At 31.2% G+C, this 19,267-nt stretch overlaps 1 long non-coding RNA gene across 1 annotated transcript in view; it reads left to right on the forward strand.

Moving 5' to 3' along the window:
* The window catches only part of LOC125830758 (uncharacterized), a 187,194-nt gene extending 172,978 nt beyond the window's left edge, over window positions 1-14,216 (forward strand). The window contains exon 3 of the long non-coding RNA XR_007443158.1: window positions 14,174-14,216. This is a non-coding gene — a long non-coding RNA (uncharacterized LOC125830758). The remainder of the gene's footprint in view (window positions 1-14,173) is intronic.
* The last annotated feature ends 5,051 nt before the right edge of the window (window positions 14,217-19,267 follow it).

The raw sequence follows: 19,267 nt of genomic DNA on the forward strand, positions 1-19,267 counted from the left end.
GAAGTTAGAAAATTTTTAAAAAAGAGTTTTCTTTTTTTTTGGGGGGGGGTTGGTTGGGGTTTGTGGGGGACAAAATAAATTGATTTTTTCAACCAAAAAATTGTAATTTGAACTTGGAAGGAGTTTTGGAAAATGTTTTCCTTAAGTTTTGAAGAAAAGTCATTTTCTTTTAATTTGAGGAAAATGAGTTGATTTGGAAAACATTTTACCCAACCAAAATGAGAAAATTAGAAAACATTTTCCGAAAAATATTTTCCTCCATACCAAACACACCCTAAGTGTAAAATCAACCATTGATTTCATAAAGTGAGTATGTAAAAACATTTAAAGAATTGTTAGTAAAATACACCGTTTAAAATAAATATTTGAGTTCAGCTAATTAAACTCGTACCGATTCATCCATTGATTTCATAAGTGTACAAATTTTGTTGGACATCTCAAATAATATAGTGGACAATATATTATTATTGAACGAAAGAGTATGTAAAAGCATTTAAAAAACTTGTTAGCAAATATATACCGTTTAAAACAATATCTGAGTTCAGCTAAACTCGTACAGATCTTCTACGTTCAGACGAATATACATTAATTATTTATTTCATACTTGCAACATGTCCCCAATATGAGTATCCATATCTCTTTCTTGGCAGAGCAAACATATTAAATTTAGGTTTTTATAATAATAAATGATTAGTGGAACTCTTATCCAAAAAATAAATTGGTGAGACTAGAACTCACTACTTTGCTAGTTTCGTAATATGTTAAATTACCTTTATAGTTCACGTGTAAATTCCTCTTCAATGCACTTTGAGTCAAGATAAATGACCTTTAATTTCATTTATTTCTTTCTTTATATTCCCTCCGTTTTTTTATTTGTTAATTTTGACTTAATACACCTATTAAAAAAATAATGATTGGTATAGTGAGTTTACCATTTTAGCCCTATTAACTAACACTATAACAAAAATAATTTTAGCGGCAATAAATATTGACATTAATAAAGAGTGCTAAAGTCTTTACCGTCATTAGTTAAGTTTCATTAGAACCAATATCGCTAAAGGCTTTAGGGACATATACAAAGAGTGTTAATTGCCGCTAAAATACATTTAATTGCCGCTAATGATCATTTTTTATGTAGTGTGATAGTCTTAAGCATTAACTCATCAATATTAATAACTTGAGGGTATAATAGGAAGAAAAAAATTTGTCCTTCCTTGCTTTGTCAAATATGACAAGTAAAAATAAGAGAAGTCAAATTAGGAAATATTTGACAAGTAGATAGGCACGGAGAAAATATTATTTTAGACTATTTTTCCTTGAACAGAAGTTCTACCATAAACAATCATTGTCTGGTACATTCTACTCTCTTTAAGCACAACTTTATTTGTTGATTACATGAAATATGTTTCGATGTTGTTGCTGACTTTGGAAAAGAAATATTCCTTGGTACATATAGGCTTAGAATATACTTCTTGAGCTCATAATATTGAACTTGGTCTATATTGTTATCCAAGTGAAGGCAAATTCCAAATAAAGGGAAAACATTCCATGCACAAATAAGATTGACTCAACGTTATATTTTCTGTTGATACCTTTCTATATTACCAATCATAAAGCAAATTGGACAAGATCTAGAATAACTTTATAAATATATACCCCTTCCTTTACACAAGAGTCAAAGTATTTAAATATCTCGTAGCATTTAAAAGAAATTTGACATGCATCAAAAATTATATTAATTAATTAATAATAAGAATTAGCCAGTGAATCCATTATTTCCAGTAAATAGATGCAAGATTTAATTTGTACATGAAACTTTAGGTATGAGAATTATGCAACATGAAACTATCACTTAAAACTTATAAATACACATGTAAAGAAAAAAAGAAGGAAAAAGTACAATTTGAGATGAAAGGAAAAAGGTCTGGAAAAGGAATTACTTTTTTTTCTGATATTCTCAAACTTTAATATTACCCAAATTTGTAGCCACATTCAACAAAATGTCACCACATATCCAAGTTCAAAACCCACTTTCATATCTTGCATGGAATTTGCTTACCAACACAATATAAATAGGAGTGTATGTTATAACAAGATTAAACAAGCCAATGGTAGTGCAAGAGTACTAGTTGGAGTCTTGGAGATAGAGAAAAATGGTTCTCAAGTCTATTAAGGTGTTCACGAGAGTTCCCTTGACCACTTCATCAGGGTTTAATTACTACGTTATTTGATGCCCTGTTGAAGTGTTTGGGGGAACTCCCGGGTTCACTTTGAAATTTATACAAACAAATAGAAGTGGTAGAGTACTAATGGGAGATAATGAATGCAATGATTCATTTCTATAACTATCAAGGTGTTATCGAGAGTTTCCTTGACCACTTCATGAGGGATTAATATCTTCATTTTTGATGCCCTGTTGAAGTGTTTGGGGGAACTCCGGGGTTCACTTTAAAGTTTACACAAACAAATAAAAGTGCAAGCGTACTAGAGGTAGATAATGAATGCTACAATTCATGGCTACATCTATCAAGGTGTTCCCAAGAGTTCCCTTAACCACTTCATGAGGGCTTAATTACTACATTTCTGATGTCCTGCTGAGTGTTTGGGGGAACTCCTGGGATCACTTTGAAATTTACACAAGTAGAAGTGCAAGAGTACATGATGAATGTGATGATTCATGTCTACATCTATCAAGGTATTCTCGAGACTTTTCTTGACCACTTCATAAAGGCTTTATTACTTCATTTTTAATGCCCTACTTAAGTGTTTGAGGGAACTCCCAGATTCACTTTGAAATTTACACAAACAAGTAGAAATGCAAGAGTACGAGCTGAAAAGTATGGGAAATGACGAATGCAATGATTTATGTCTACATCTATATATCAAGGTGATCCCTAGAGTTCCCTTGACCACTTCATTAGGAATTAATTACTTCATTTTTAATGTCCTACTGAAGTGTTTGGGGGAACTCCTGGGTTCACTTTGAAATTTACACAAACAAGTAGAAGTGCAAGAGTACAAACTGGAAAGTACTGGAAATGATGAATGCAATTTTTTATGTCTCTAAATCTATCAAGGTTATCCCGAGAGTTTCCTTAATTCACCACTTTGTGAGGATTAATTACTTCATTTTTTGATGTCCTATTGAAGTGTTTGGCTGAACTCTCAGGTTCAATTTCAAATATACACAAATAAGTAAAAGTCCAGAAATTCTAACGAGAGATATTGAATGCAATGATTCATATCTACATCCGGTGTTTCGAAAGTTTCTTTGACCACTTCATGAGGGATTACTTACCTCGTTTGAAGCTCTACTGAAGTGTTTGGGGACTCTCAGGCTCACTTTGTAAATTTACACAAACAAGTAGAAGTGCAAGAGCATTAATTTAAGTTGGTGGAACTACACGACCAAAAATACTCTCATGTTTTTTTGTTTCTGGACTATTATATATGTATTATATAGTGTTTTCAGGGCTATTGAATAATATTATGTACTATTTTTGTAATATAATGCAGTGATTTATAAATACAAACTATCATTGTATTTCATTTCACAAACACTAGTATGGTCGTAACCAATATATATTAATTTAATTTGTGGTATCGTATCTTACTAAATACATCAATACACCTTAAACTTGCTAATAGATTTTATTTTTAACATTCAAATCATGGTGTGATTTAATTAAGCATCTATCACATGTTAAAGTGTTTCAATTAAGCACTTTCAACTAAAAAAATTTAGAAGCGCCTATTACGTAAAATTAGTTAATCATATAAAATATATTTGAATTAACTATAAATATCAATATCAATTAAAACATGCATGTGATTTAATATTTTATTGGGGATAACACATAATTAGTGTCAAATAAAAATATTGTATCAATGTTACGACCCAAGAGTACCCCCTAGACGTAACACGACGTACAAGATTATGAAGAGCCTCATACAAGCCTCTTAGCATATCATAACATAAGAACATAGGAAAATGGTGTGGAGTTTAAAACTTTTTCTTTTACAATCGAAGTCTTTTTATAAAAACAAGTGGGAGTCTAAACTTTTTCTCAAACCATCTATAACAATTAAGACTACAACTTCGGGACGTAGCCCATACAAAAGCTCAAAACGCAAAATAAAAGACATAAAGGAAATAGTGGGTTTGTCCTCGTAGCTATGAGGACTCACCAAATCTTCAACTCCTTGCCCCTTAGAAACCTATCTTCCAAGAATAGAACTCAAGTCTCCAAACCCTACACTTTGTGAAAAATGTATATGAAATATGGGTTAGCACAAAGATGTACTAAGTATGATAGCCATGCATAAAATCCTTTAAAACATGCAAAAAGGGACATTTTGGTTGAAAAGCATGCATTTACTAAGTTGAGAATCATTATGCACTTTTAGTGTAAAACACAAATCACAAGCATGCTCATCAAATAATTCATTATAGCATAATAAAACTATCTCTTAGGTAACCCTAAGTTATACTTGTGCAATGTATTAATGGAATCCCATAATACCACTCATACTAAGTATCCCTATTAGACCACCATAGTCATGTTTACCGTTCTTGGATCCCATCTTTAGCCTATTCTTATAGACAAGTAAACATGCACATTTAATAAGTCATGACAAGGAAAGCAACTCATAGCAACAATCCAAATTAACATACAACATTATAAGTAACCTTTACATCAAATGAAATTACCATTTAGGCACAAGCACATTCATTACATGAGTCAGCTTGACAAAGAGGAACATACCATAACCACTCTCAAAGCCTACTTGTGCAATGCATGGATGAAGTCCCATACCCCACCCACACTAAGTAGTACCTCTTGAATAGCCATAATATATCCTAGACTTGACCTTGTGGAAATTAGCCTTAACCGACGTAGACCATGTGAGCTTGCATGGAATTCGGTGTCATGCCCCACACCGAAAAGAGGTGTCATACTTGCCTAGGGTAGAACTAAAATGTATTAGCTTGGAAATGAATCCAATGGCTAAATAACCTACAGGGGCACATAGTTATGGGATAAGGAGATTGCTACTAGAAACTCAACCTTAACGGGGGAGCTTCCATCTCATGAGATTAACTTTAGAAACCCGGCCTTTCTTAATGGGAGAGCCTCTATCTCATATTCAATATCCACTCGGTGCTAAGCATTGATTACCACGATTACATGTTTAGTCTTGAATTAAATTTACACTCATTATGGAGTATCTTACCCTCCATCCAACACAATTCATAAAGAGAGTTCATAGATTCATTAGGTGAGAATGGACTTTCAACCTAGAATATTCATTATGTGAGAAGAACTTTCACACTCTATTCATTATGTGTTTATGAGAATGAACTTTCAATCAACACAATAATATCTTCATAATCATGGAATAATCATATTTAAGTGTGTGTGAGTGAGAATAGACTTTCAACAACACCTCAATTACTTCAAAGTCATGATTACTTTACTTTCTCAAAAGATGGTCTTAAATTATGAACACACTTTCATAAGCATGTATAATATCATATATTCCGCCCTTTAAGGACCAAAGACCATATTCAATCAACACATCTAGCATTCATTAGCTTAGACATGGATATAATCATAGTTCAAGTAATCAAGTCATAAATGCCTGATCTCAAACACTCATAATATAGGTCATGTTGGTGGAGTTCTTCCACAATAAAATCACATGCAATCCAACACACACAATAGCTTCCCACTTAAAGCCTTAGCATCATTAGCTCATTTATATTAGCTTTTACCATTAAAGCCCTAGAAGTCATCTTCATACTACAAGCCTTACTCTCAAGCAATACCTCACATGATCATCATATATACCTAATTCTCAAGATAATCCAACCACATGTTTCATTCTTAACCCATTATAGTCATATAACATTATACAAACTAAATCTCCATATCATTAAACCATGATCCATCATATAAGCCCTAATCTAGTCAATTCATGTTTACAAGCTTTACTTTTAAGTAATTCATCTTCAGTTCCTCTAATCTCAAGTAATTCATAAAGTAGTTCATCAATCTTAGAAGGTCACATCTAAGCCCTCAATTGCCTCTTCCATGGCATAAACCAAACTACATCAATTTCACCTTAAAATCTTAGGTTAATTAATAATACATGTATAATCATACTAAATTCATGTAATTACATCATAAACAATCATTATCCATTCAATTGTATCAACATATAATAATACTCACACTTTAAGATTCACTTTAGGAAAATTAGGAAATTCATGGATCCTTGAAGAATTCATCTTAAAACAGTAGCAATTCATCAATTTGACCATAATATAAAGCAATTAAACCATTGAAAACGTATTTAGAAAGAATCCATGACTTGGAGTGAAAATCCTAGGTTTGGGAGAATTTTCTACTTTGAAATTGGAAGTTTGAGGACTTCATGGATGAAAGAATTCCATGAATCAAAGACTACCATACCTTAGATGAAGATTCCTCACAAATTTGGGTAGAAAAGATGAGTTCTTGAACCTTAGACTTCTACTTCTTCTTCTTCAATGGAGGTTTTAGTGATAGAAATATTTGGGGGTAAAGTTGGTTATGATTTGGGGGTCTTGGAATTTTTGAAGTAAATAGGTTAGGTAATGGTTTAAAAGTACTTATATAAGTCTATTAAAATAATATAAAACAACCCCACATTAAAATAATTAAACTAGGAATTACCTAAAACCAACTTACCTTGGCCGAACCTGGGCAAAAGTACATGCAGCACCTACGCCCATGACCCACGGACCGTGGGTGGGTCTACGCCCCATCCTGAAGGTCATGGGTGGTGGTCTGCAACCCCTCACTTGGGGTCTTGACCTACGAGCCTCCCCCACGAGGCGTGGATGGACATACGCCCAATAGGTCCCATTCGTAGGTCAAATCATTTTGGCAGCTTGGGTAGATTTGGGGTTAGATTTTAGGGACGTCCTCCTCAAGGACCCCTTGGTTGGTCCTTGGAGTCGTACCTTAATGTTTAACCCCTAAACCCCTCACCCTAAGTTCGGAAAGCCAATTTACAACATTAACTCTCACATCAAACTCTAAAACTCTCACATAAGGCTCTAGTTTCACCTACTAGTTTTACGGGGAGTAAAAATCATGTGTTCAGATTCTCAATAGAAATAAGTCATAATTTGAGTGTCTAAATAAATTTTACTCCATTTTAAAGAATCGTTAATGTATTCAACCAAAATATTATTTTAATTCAACTTAATTGTTTATAACTATATGTCGCAGACATAATTGAATAAATACTTACATAATAAGAACCGTCCAATGTGCCTCCTTTTAATAGAGAAAATGTATTAGTGAGTGACATGAATATTCTAACTACTCATCAAATAATGATATTTATGATTTAACGAGAGTCACATATAACACTTTGATATCTAATTAATAGAGCCGCCATCTAGGCCCGTTGGGTAGGCCTGGCCTAATTCGTGATTTTATAGGGTTGTACTACGATTTTTGGAGCCCATTTGAGAAAAGAGATTTTTAGCCCGACCTGAATAAGTCTGCCAATTTGTGGTGCTTGAGAAATATGGATAGGCCTGGCCCGTGGGCCAAATAAAAATTAGTTAAAAAATAAAAATAAAATAGAGTATTAAAAATAACAAGAGTCTAAACTCAAAATTTGGTTAAAGTTTGAAATATTACAATTTAAATACAAATTATGTACTAAATATAATAAAAATCTCCTAAAATTTCTAGGGAATCACTATGTAGCCTATGGAATATTGTCATAGTTTTTGTGTTTTATTATGATCAATGGAAAACAATTAGGTTAATATTTCTATTTAGCTATTTATGCCTTTACTTGAAATCAAACTTAATAAATATTAGAAAGATAATTTTATTTGTGCATTTGATTAACAAGTAGTAACACTAACAACATGTAATATTGTCTTGTCGATATTTATGATAATATTTTTAAATTATAATTTAATTTAAAAAATTATAAAAAAATATACTTTTAATAAAAGAGGATTGGCCCTGTAAAGCCCGTAGCCCACGTACTTGTGGGCTGGGCCGACCATTTTCTAGCCCACACAAAAAATGGGCTAGCTCGGCCTGACCCATCAAATTTCAAAGCTTGTATGGGTTAACCTGAATGAGGTGGACCAGCCTATATTGACAGCTCTATTGATTAAGATTAGTTTATTAAAAAAAAAAAAGATTAGTTTATTAAAATAAAAAAGGTAAAAATAATAATTTTAAATGAGATCTAATAAGGCAAGAAAAAATATGGCAAGTGCTTGTAGGCCACATTAGAATTACATAGACAATAATCCCAAATATATCTACTCATATAAATATGAAAGCACGTGATTTTGCAAAAAAAAAAAATATGTCTAGACTAATCATATTTAAGGTGCTAAAGATTATAAATTTTATTTTGATTTTCTTCAAATCATGATATACTCGGTCAATTTAATTTATGTTACATTATTTTTTTATTAGTCCTTTTTTAGTGAACGGAAGTATATCCTAAAATACTTTGACTATTCTTCAAATAATGATTTTTATTATTTGATTTCTTATGATTTGACCGGATTCATATTTATAACTATTCATTAAATAATGATTTTTATGATTTAACCAGATTCATATTTATAACTATTCGTCAAATAATGATTTTTGTGATTTGACCAGATCCATATTTATCACTTTACCACTATTCGTCAAATAATGACTTTAATAATTTGGTTTCTTGTGATTTGACCAGATTCATATTTATCACTTAGATAACTAACAAAGATTACTTAACTAAAATAAGGTAAATTTTTTTAAATGACACTAATAATAAGGCAAGAAAATTTATGGCAAGTGGTTGTTAGGCCACATCAAAACCACATCGAAATTATGTGATCATAGACAAAAAAATATTTATATATATTAGACAAGTCTATTGCTAAAATTAAACTTGTTTCATTAAGAATTTTATTTTATTTAGAAATATCATGATGAATATTATGAAAATGATGGTATGCCTCCTAATAAAAGAAATAATGCAGGTAGTGATCGAGATTCCAACATAATGATTATATACCTTCTAACAAAGAAAATAATGGAGATGGTGAGGAAGATAATGACGTCCTAACAAAGATAATAATGAAGATGATAAGGATGATGCCGATGATGATAATGATGGTTGTGGTGATAATAACGATGACGGAGATTCTAGAAATGATGATTATGATGATGAAAACACATAATCATCTCCTAAATTTCCATCATTGTTATTATCATCTTCCCCATCATCGTCATTATCGCCATCATCCATATTTTTTTTTTAGGACGCAAAAAATCAGGATCTCCATTATCGGTATCATCTTCATCATTACCTACATTATTTCCTTTGTGAGGTGGCATATAATCATCCCCTAAAACCTTTATCATTTCTTCTATTCGAATGTGTAAAGTAATAATATCTATTAATCTTTCTCATCACAAAATCATCATGCTTCTTGTACAAATAATCAGTATAACTTTCATCAATTGGTTGTATTTATATCACTAGTCAAAATAATTTTATAAAAAATATAATTATCTCTATAAAATTAACTATTATTATTCAGAACTCTAGTCATTTACTCTATTTTTAATTTAGAAAATAAATTATAGCTCAAAATCTATAAGATCTAGAATTGTTAAAGTCATTGCACCTTCAATAGGAAAAAAAAATGTAGATTATAAGAATTTCGAAAATAAAAATTGCACAACACTGATTAATTACCCAATTGGCTAGATAGTTCCTTTATTTTGTTAAACTTGGTGTCAAAAAAATTAGATAACAAACTAAAATTGAAAAAATACTAAATTTTAGATAACTATTGAGTAAGCTTAACCATCTACCTAATATAATTAATTTTCTTCAATTATGTCTTAATGATTCTTACTTGGGCTTGTATTAAAATTTCAACTAGATTTGAAATTGCTATCTATTCCTAATAAAAAAGGAATTAAATTTTGCAATCATGACAACTTATCGTTCAAATTGGGTTAAGAATCATATACACTCTAAAAAAAGAACTTTATTTTTTAAATGATTTATTTCTTATGGTGTACTTTAGTATTTTATCTCTTCTATATTTTGTTATCGGCCAATCTTATTGATTTCACATACTTCAGTTTAAAAAAAATGCCCCCAATTGTAATAGGATGTAATGATATATAAATAGTTAATGAAAATGTTTTGAACTTTTTTGCTTTCAATTAAATATACTAATAAAAATTATTATTTTTTAGTGAAATTTCCACAGGAAAATATTTAGTGGCTATATTTATAAATATTTTTATTAAATCGTGAGAAAATAAAAAATAATAGTATTTTCATACAAAAAAATAACAAACTTTCCAATAGTCCAGTGACAATCTTTTTTTCACCTTGCATTTTTCTAGTAAGCTGGTTAAATGAAAAATCCATATATTATTATAGTACAAAATTTCATTAATTTATCATGAAAAAATATTTATTTTTTAGTTGTTGTAGGTGTCTTAGAAGAAAGTGAATGAAGTTAAATTTATAATTATTGATTGCTCATGATGGATCAATACTGTCATTGTCATTAAATAATTTTTTTTAATAAGTAAGAATATTACAAAAAAAAAATCATGTATCTATAGTTTAAATATTGTCCATCAAAATGACTAAGTTGGTTCGAAGGGTAGTTATCCACATGCATGGATGACTCGGGATAGACTCCCCCCTCAATGCCTTCAAAGTCGGGTCTAGGTTATCCTAGGGTTTCAAAAAAAAAAAGAATGCTTAATCTTGGGGAAAAAAAGAAATTGAAATATTTACAGATTCTGTTCTTTTTATCTGCTATTTTTTTTAAAAAAAATATGTCTTTTATGAAAAAATGTATTTTTATAGTTTATTATAGGTTAGAAGAAACTATTTTTATATGGTTTCATCTATATATTAATTTTCAGTAGCTTTTAGAACTTTGTTATATTTTTATTAAATTTCGGGTTGCGTTATAGATGAAAAGGAAATATAGATATCTCTTTCTTTTATAGCTAGTGAAACTCTAAGAGGATTATTTATTAATACTAGTTTTTGGAATGTGTGTTGCACGTTTGTCCTAGGTAATTACAACCAGATTTTTATATAATTAAAAAAATGAATTTCAGAATAGAAAATATATGTGTATTGTGATTTAAATACAATTACAATATGTATGAATAGTTATTCATAAAATTAAGTAATCAAAACTCAAAAGAGAAGGTGTGTAACACCAAATTAAAGCTTAACATCAAATAGACAATCTGACAATCATATCAAATAGTTTTAAGAAATTGTAAATTTCACTTGAGTTATTAGTTGTGAAGATCTCACATAATGTTTGAAGAGAATATATAAAAAAATTATCAATATTCATTACATTATTATAGCATCACAATAAATTATACAACTTCAGATGTACATTATGTTCATTTGACAAATATTCAAAAATAAGATGAAATAGAGTAGACTAAAAACAATAAAATAGCTAATAAATTCTAAAACTTTTAAATAACAAAAATTAAAGAGATAAACATTTCCAGTGTAAAAGAAAGGAGGAACTTCCGCAATAACTAACAAAGCATAAATAGATTTACCTATTTTTTATTGCATATGTGATGAGCAATTAAATCTATTAACAATTATACATTTGAATAACAAAGTGTATGCATTAACATAAAGTGTCTGTGATGAGCAATGTAATTACATCCACCAATAATCATCCATCAACAATTATACATCTGAATAACTAAGTATGTGCATTAATATAAAGTGATTTTGAAAAAAACTTTTTGATATGTATATAATAAGTCAGGAATTATAAAAGTCATAAAAAAAATTGATGATATACATAACATCTATGAGAATTCGATTTGTTAAAGTTGGGATATGTAAAGTTTCTAACTAAAATCTATATATGTGTGCCATATTAAGATGTATGGTAATTCAAAGGACATTTTTGTTCATTAATGTTAAAGGATATTTTAGTTTTTAAAGGATATAATTTACTGCCTTTTGTTGTTACGAAACACTTCATCTACCAAACTCCACTTTAGAATGAAAACATATTAAATGTTTCGGGAATAAATTTTACCTAGAAATATAATGCATTAATACCATATAATTATTATTTAAAATTTATTAATTAGTTTATTAATAATATTTAAATTTAGTGAAGGGGTAAAATCGTAATTCAATTTTGAAGTTAAGATCTTTTCACTTATCATAATATATATATGTATATATATATATTTGATGATGAATATTTTATTAATATAAATATTTTATTATGTATTTATGTGCTCAATTATAATAAATAATAATTTAAAGTGTCTAAATGAAATTTATTGAAAAATTTAAAGGATTGAATTACATAATGAGATCTCGCCCTGCACTTTTTTTTAATAGAAAAAATAAATTAGGTAATGAAAAGCATATTCTACACACCATAACTCTTAGTCAAATAATGATTTTTATGATTTGACTTCTAATGATTTGATCAGATTTATATTTATTACTTTGATAGCAAACTAATATTACTTAGTTAAAATACAGTAAATAACTTTAAATAAGACTAATAATAAGGCAAGTAATTTTATGACAAGTGGTTCTTAGGCCACATCAGTATTACATGGAAATAATGAGTACATAGAAAAAAATGTATATATATATCACATAGATCCATTGTTAAAATTAAACTTGTTCAGTACTACAAATTTTATTTATTTAGAAATATCATGATGAATACTATGAAAATGATTTTACGTCTCCTAACCAAAGGAATAGTGGAAAGTGATCGAGGTTCTAGCAAAATGATTACATAGTTCTTAACAAAGATAATAATGAAGAGGATGATGACGTTAATGACGATGTTGGTGATTCTGATTATATGTCTTAACAAAAATAACACTGGAAATGATGAGGATGATGGCGTGGACGATAACGATGATGATGAAGATGATGATAACAATGATAGAGATTCTAGAGATGATGATAATGATGATAAAGCACATAATCATCTCCTAGATCTCCTTCATTGTTATTATCATTGTCATCACCGTCATCATCAGCGTTCTCAGCCGTGTTGTTTTCATCATTATTTTTGTTAGGAGGCACATAATTTGGATCACCATCATCATCGCCATCTTCCTCATCATCTACATTATTTTATTTGTGAGGAAGCATATAATCATCCCGCTAGAATCTTTATCAACATCTCTATAATTTCTTCTGTTCGAAAGTGTAAAATAATAATATCCGTTAATTTCCCCCTTCATTAAAATCACATGTTTCTTGTACAAATAATCATTGTACTTGTCAATGCTTGTATCTATCATTAGCCAAAATAATTTTATAACAAAACAATCATCTCTTCAAAATTAACTACTATTATATCATAACGATGGTCATTTACGTTCATTTCTAATCTGGAAAAATAATGTATAGATCAAAATTTATAAGATCTAGAATTGCAAAAGTCATTGCACCTTCAATAGGAAAAAAAAATTAAAGGAAAAATGCAAATTATAAGAACTTAAAAAAACAAAATTCACACAACACTTTTTCCCCACAATGCTCGAATCAATTCAAAATTTGTAACTTCACTAATTCATTAAAATCCCCAATCGAAAGATTTTTAAGCTAGGATATATTTTGCTAGAATATTCTTTCATTTATTTGACCACATAAATGCCCCATACTCAGTTCAAACCCCACTTTCACATTTTGCATGTAATTTTCTTAGTAAATCAATGTTATAAACAGGAATGTATGTTGTCACAACATTACACAAACAAGTAGAAGTGCAAGAGACTACTAGCTAGTTGGAGATGATGAACACAAATAATTTTTAAGTCGATCAAGGTGTTCCCTAGAGTTATCTTGACCGCTTCATTAGGGTTTACTTCATTGTTTGATGCCCTGCTGAAGTGTTTGGGGGAACTCTCGGGCTCACTTTGAAATTCACATAAATGAATAGAAGTGGAAGAGTACTGGTTGTAGATGATGAACACAACGGTTCACGTATAATCTATCAAGGTGTTCCCTAGAATTCCCTTGACCACTTTATGAGTTCTTACATTGTTGTTTGAAGCCCTGCTAAAGTGTTTGGGGAAACTCCCAGGTTCACTTTGAAAATTACACAAACAAGTAGAAGTGCAAGAGTACTAGATAAAAATGATGAATACAATGATTCACGTATAATCTATCAAGGTGGTGTTTCCTAGAGTTTTCTTGACTGCTTCGTGGGGGCTTACTTTGTTGTTTGAAGCCCTGCTGAAGTGTTTGGGGAACTCCCGAGTTCACTTTGAAAATTACATAAACTAGTAGAAATAGGAATACTAGCTAGAGATGATGAGCATAATGGTTTGCATATTTATCTATCAAGGTGATTCCTAGAGTTTCCTTGACTGCTTCATGACGACTTAAGTGTTGAGTCTATTGGTCACTTTTCAACTTTAATGAAGTCTTAAAGACCATTCTACCCCCAAAAATTGTTTGCTAAACGCCATTGTCAACTAGCCCAAAATAATTCTTGTTAATAAAGTGATTATCATCATTTGATAATAAGAACGAGTGATAATTAAGTACAATATAGTCAGTTTCATAATTGTTACGCCCCGAGCCTAGACCCTGGGCGGGACTGCCACTCGAAAACCATTGTTGGCCCCAAGCGAACCCTTGGCCTGGCTTACTTAACTCAGCGGAAGACAATATTCATACTCATAATGATTAATAACACTTAACTGAACCAAATAATAAAATAATTGAGAATGTTTAAAGGTTAAAACATTCAACTTGGCCAAAAGTGGCAACCCAAGTCTTAACAATAAGAAATGATAATGAAAAGACTCAAAGGACTAACATTTGACTGTCTATGAAGCCTCTAAAACAACTGAGATGGATGTTGGGACAACCCAACAAAATCCTAATGAACTAACTAGAAAGCAATGAAAATAGATCCTCCGGAATGCTAGGAGGCCCACCGACTGACTCTGAACTGCTCACTGGATCAACGGTGTGTTGGAATGCCAATCCTAGTTACATGTGTCTGCATCATACGACGATGCAGGCCAACTGGCATCAGGACATTGAATGTACGAGGATGCAAGTTGGAATGATAAAATAACATAGGCTGGAAAGGGAACCTGAAAGAAACACTTACCTTGGCTCTTCTCAACTCATGAATACTTAACTGAACTTATTTCAATATAAAGAAGTTTAAAACAAGTGCAATATAAAGAAAAGCTATTTAAAAACATGATGTCAACTCTGTGTATATACAAGGATACAACATAACTCTGAAATGTATGTAAAAATACAATAAACTGATGTATATAAAAATACAATAACTTATGTGGGAGTTTCTCTAACCGACAGCCATCACATAAGAGCTATAGGGATGATACATCGATCTACCTCACGCTGCCAGCGCATCCTATACCCGGCCAGAGGTATAGGACCTGAACTACTAAATGGATCCACTAGTCTATTGTGAAAAGGGTTCATCTAAAAAGTATGACCATTTTCTACCCATGGTGGCTACATGATTTTATGGAGATATGAGTTATCTGAACTCATGCTCGCCCCCAATTTGGTGCTCAATACTACTCCCAAAATATACTAGCTCTTATATTTAAAAAAAAAAACATATTTCATCTGTAATTTGAGATTAGTGCTCAAAAACTTAGCTCAAAGGATATCTTGGAAATCTCAGTTTCCTTTCTTCCTTCATTTAGAAAGCTATTACTCTTTTCTAAAAAACTAGCCCGAAGACTCTTTGGAAATCTCAGCTTCCGTTCTTATTTAAATGTGAAAAAAAACATTTAAAACCCTTTGGGAATACATAGTCCCCATATACCTTTGAAGAAATAAACTTCAAACTTTACTCTTTACTCTTTACTCAACTTGAACTTTAAGTCTTAAAACAAAGTTAAAACATTTGGAAAAGACTTTTGGAAAACTCTAAGAACTTCTCTTAACTTGACTCTTACTTTTCTTGACTTTGATCTTAACTTTCCTTGAATTGGATTATGGATTCAAGGTTCATGATCTCATGTTTATGGATGATTTCATCATGTTTAGATGTACCTTAGAGTGTTGGAATCAAGTAGAAAACATAGGTACATTGCTAAGGAACAAGTACGAAAAGATGGGGGAAGAATGGGAAGAACCGGTGTCCCTGGCGCTCTGAGAGGCGCGGGGTGCCAGCCCTTGAGATTCAAGGACCAAGTTGGGGCGCTCTGAATGGCGCGTCTCCACAGAGCCCCACATTCAGGGACTGCTTTGGGGCGCGCTGGCTGGCGCGACGCCCCACCACCTTCCCCAGGTGTTTGACGTCTTTTCTTCTCTGTTTTTCAACTCTAAACCGTCTAAACTTCATTGGTTCTTTCCCCAAACACTTAGGATCATTTATACCCTCAATATATGATAGATTCAAACCGAAATTGCACCTGGAAACATGAATCAAATTGCAAGAAACTTCAACAAAACAACCCACAAGAATTCAAACGAATTTCATCAAGAACTCGAAGGATTTACTTTCAAATCACACATATTTTGTTGAATTGAATTATGATTGGGGCGTGTGGGTGAACTAACCCAACGCTATGTGATCTCACATACCTTGTAGGGATCACTCCCGACGAATTCCACAAGCTATCCTTGACAAAATCGACTAACCTTGAACGTTCTTCTCCTTTCTCCTCTTTTCTCCTCTTCTCCAAGCCCTAGCGTGAAAATTCACTTTTCTAAAACAGACTAAAATCTGAATTTATCCCAATTAAACTCCTAAAAACGAATTAGAATAATTAGGTAAGGAAAAGACTAAATTAACCTTCAAAAATCCGGATTAGACTTTCCTTAATCCACTAGCCCAACTTCCAAAGGGGATAACTTATTCATACAAACTCGGAATCGCACAAACTCGGAGGCGTTGGAAAGATCATTCCAAGAGCTTTCCAACCATGTCTGGAAGTACACCTAACTCATCTTGAGCTAGGAGTTATAGCCGTTTGAAGTTGACCAAAACTCAACGTTTCCTAACTTAAACAAATTTCCAGTTTTTCATTCTTTCCAAAAATGACTATTTCGAATTATTAGCTTCTTCCTAGTTATTTTAAATTGTGAGATGTTACAATAATATTCTCATCCGACTTCAATACAATATCCCTTGGCAAATGAAGATTATCATTACACGTATTCAAAATATTTCAAGTACTATTACTTGTGAGGTTAGACATTGTTACTGGGAGGCCAACCAAGTTGTATATGCCTTGACAAAATGGAGTATTATAAATGAGGATTTTATTTTTTTTTGCACAGGCTCACCTACCATCGATAGCCATCAGACCTTACAAACTTGATCTCATACAAATGGAGTCCCTGAGGCATAAGCAGAGGAATAATTATTTGTATAGAACTAATCCAGTTGAGATGTTATAGTTAATTTTGTTTATTACGCTGGACTTTTAAATTTGTACAAAACTTGTATAGTTTTTTTGTTTATTACGCTGGACTTTTAAATTTGCACAAAACTTGTATAGTTTTTGTCAGAAAAAAGAAATTCTCATCCGACTTCTTACACTTGCTTAGGAAACATTGCATCATCTATAACCCTTTTTACCTTTTAAGAATTGGAAAAATAGATTTTGTTGTGCAGAAGATTAATAATAAGTAGTTCAGAAATTTCATTGACAAAAAATGAGAGGAAACCCCTCTACTTATAGCCAATAAAGGATAGTGTGAATAAATGTTTGTTGTGCCTTATCCGAAAGGTCACAACCCTTTGAAAAAATCACAATCCTTCGGAAAAGTCACAACCTTTCTGAAAAATCACAGTCCTTCAGAAAGTCACAACCTTCTGAAAAATCACAATCCTTCAGAAAAGTCACAACCTTCTGAAAAATCACAATCCTTCAGAAAAGGCACAACCTTCTGAAAATTCACAATCCTTCAGAAAAGTCACAACTTTTATTTGAAAAGTCGTATCTCTTCAGAAAAACCACAACTCTTCATAAAAGTCACAACTCTTCATTTTTCATTCACACCTTTTGTTTCAACATAGAATAACCTTAAATTTGTTAACTATACAAAATTAGAAAACGTACATGTCACTATTACTAAACCAAGTTTAATAAGACCGGAGGAGTAAGTATGAATACAAGAAATATTCCTTGGAATAAACAATAGGCTGATCATAAAGCTAAGAATATACTGCTTGAGATTTTAATATTGAACCTGGTCTTCATTGTTATCCAAGTGAAGGCAAATATGAATATAAATTCTCTGATCTAATTACATGTTTAAGCTTTTAGCTACCAAAATAAAAGGAGAACATTCCATGCACAAATAAAATTGACTTGTGAACGTTATATTATTTTTGTTGACACCTTTTATTTTATCAATCATAAAGTAAATTGGACAAGATATCTAGTATATCTTTATAAAATATACACACTCCTCCGTCGCACAAGAGTCAAAGTATTTAAAAATCACGATTTGAATTTGTATATGATTTTTTAAATGTATTTAAGAGAAATTTGACATATTTTTAAAAAAATCTGAAAAATTGTATATAATAGTTTAATTAAAGAAAATAATTAATCATAAAAAATAGTAGTTATAAGGACCAGAAGTAGTATTACACAAATTAAAAGCTACTAAATTAAATAAATTTTAAATATCATAAGTTAAAACTTTGGTATAATAATTACCAAGGGAAGCCATCACCCAAACTTTAAGACATGGAAAAAAAAAAGTACAATATGAGGTGTAAAGACAAGGATCTAGAGAAGGAATTACTTTTTTTCCTGATATATTCTCAAACTTTAATATTACCCATATTTGTAGCCACATTCAATATAGGGCCACCCCATATCCTAATTCAAACCCCAGTTTCACATTTGGCATGGAATTTTTTAGCAAAACAATGTTATAAATAGGAATGAATGTTGTAACAACATCAAACAAACAAGTAGAAATGCAAGAGTATACTACGAACTAGTTGGAGAAGATGAACAAAAATGGCTTTCAAGTCTATCAAGGTGTTCCCTAGAGTTCCCTTGACCGCTTCATTAGGGTTTACTTCGTTGTTTGATGCTTGCCCTGCTGAAGTGTTTGGGGGAACTCCTGGGCACACTTTGAAATTTACACAAACAACTAGAAGTGCTAGAGTACTGGTTGTAGATGATGAACACAATGATTCACGTATAATCTA

This window comes from Solanum verrucosum, unplaced genomic scaffold (genome assembly GCF_900185275.1).
Source record: "Solanum verrucosum unplaced genomic scaffold, falcon-dt-bn FXZP01000154.1, whole genome shotgun sequence".
Taxonomy (NCBI): Eukaryota; Viridiplantae; Streptophyta; class Magnoliopsida; order Solanales; family Solanaceae; genus Solanum; species Solanum verrucosum.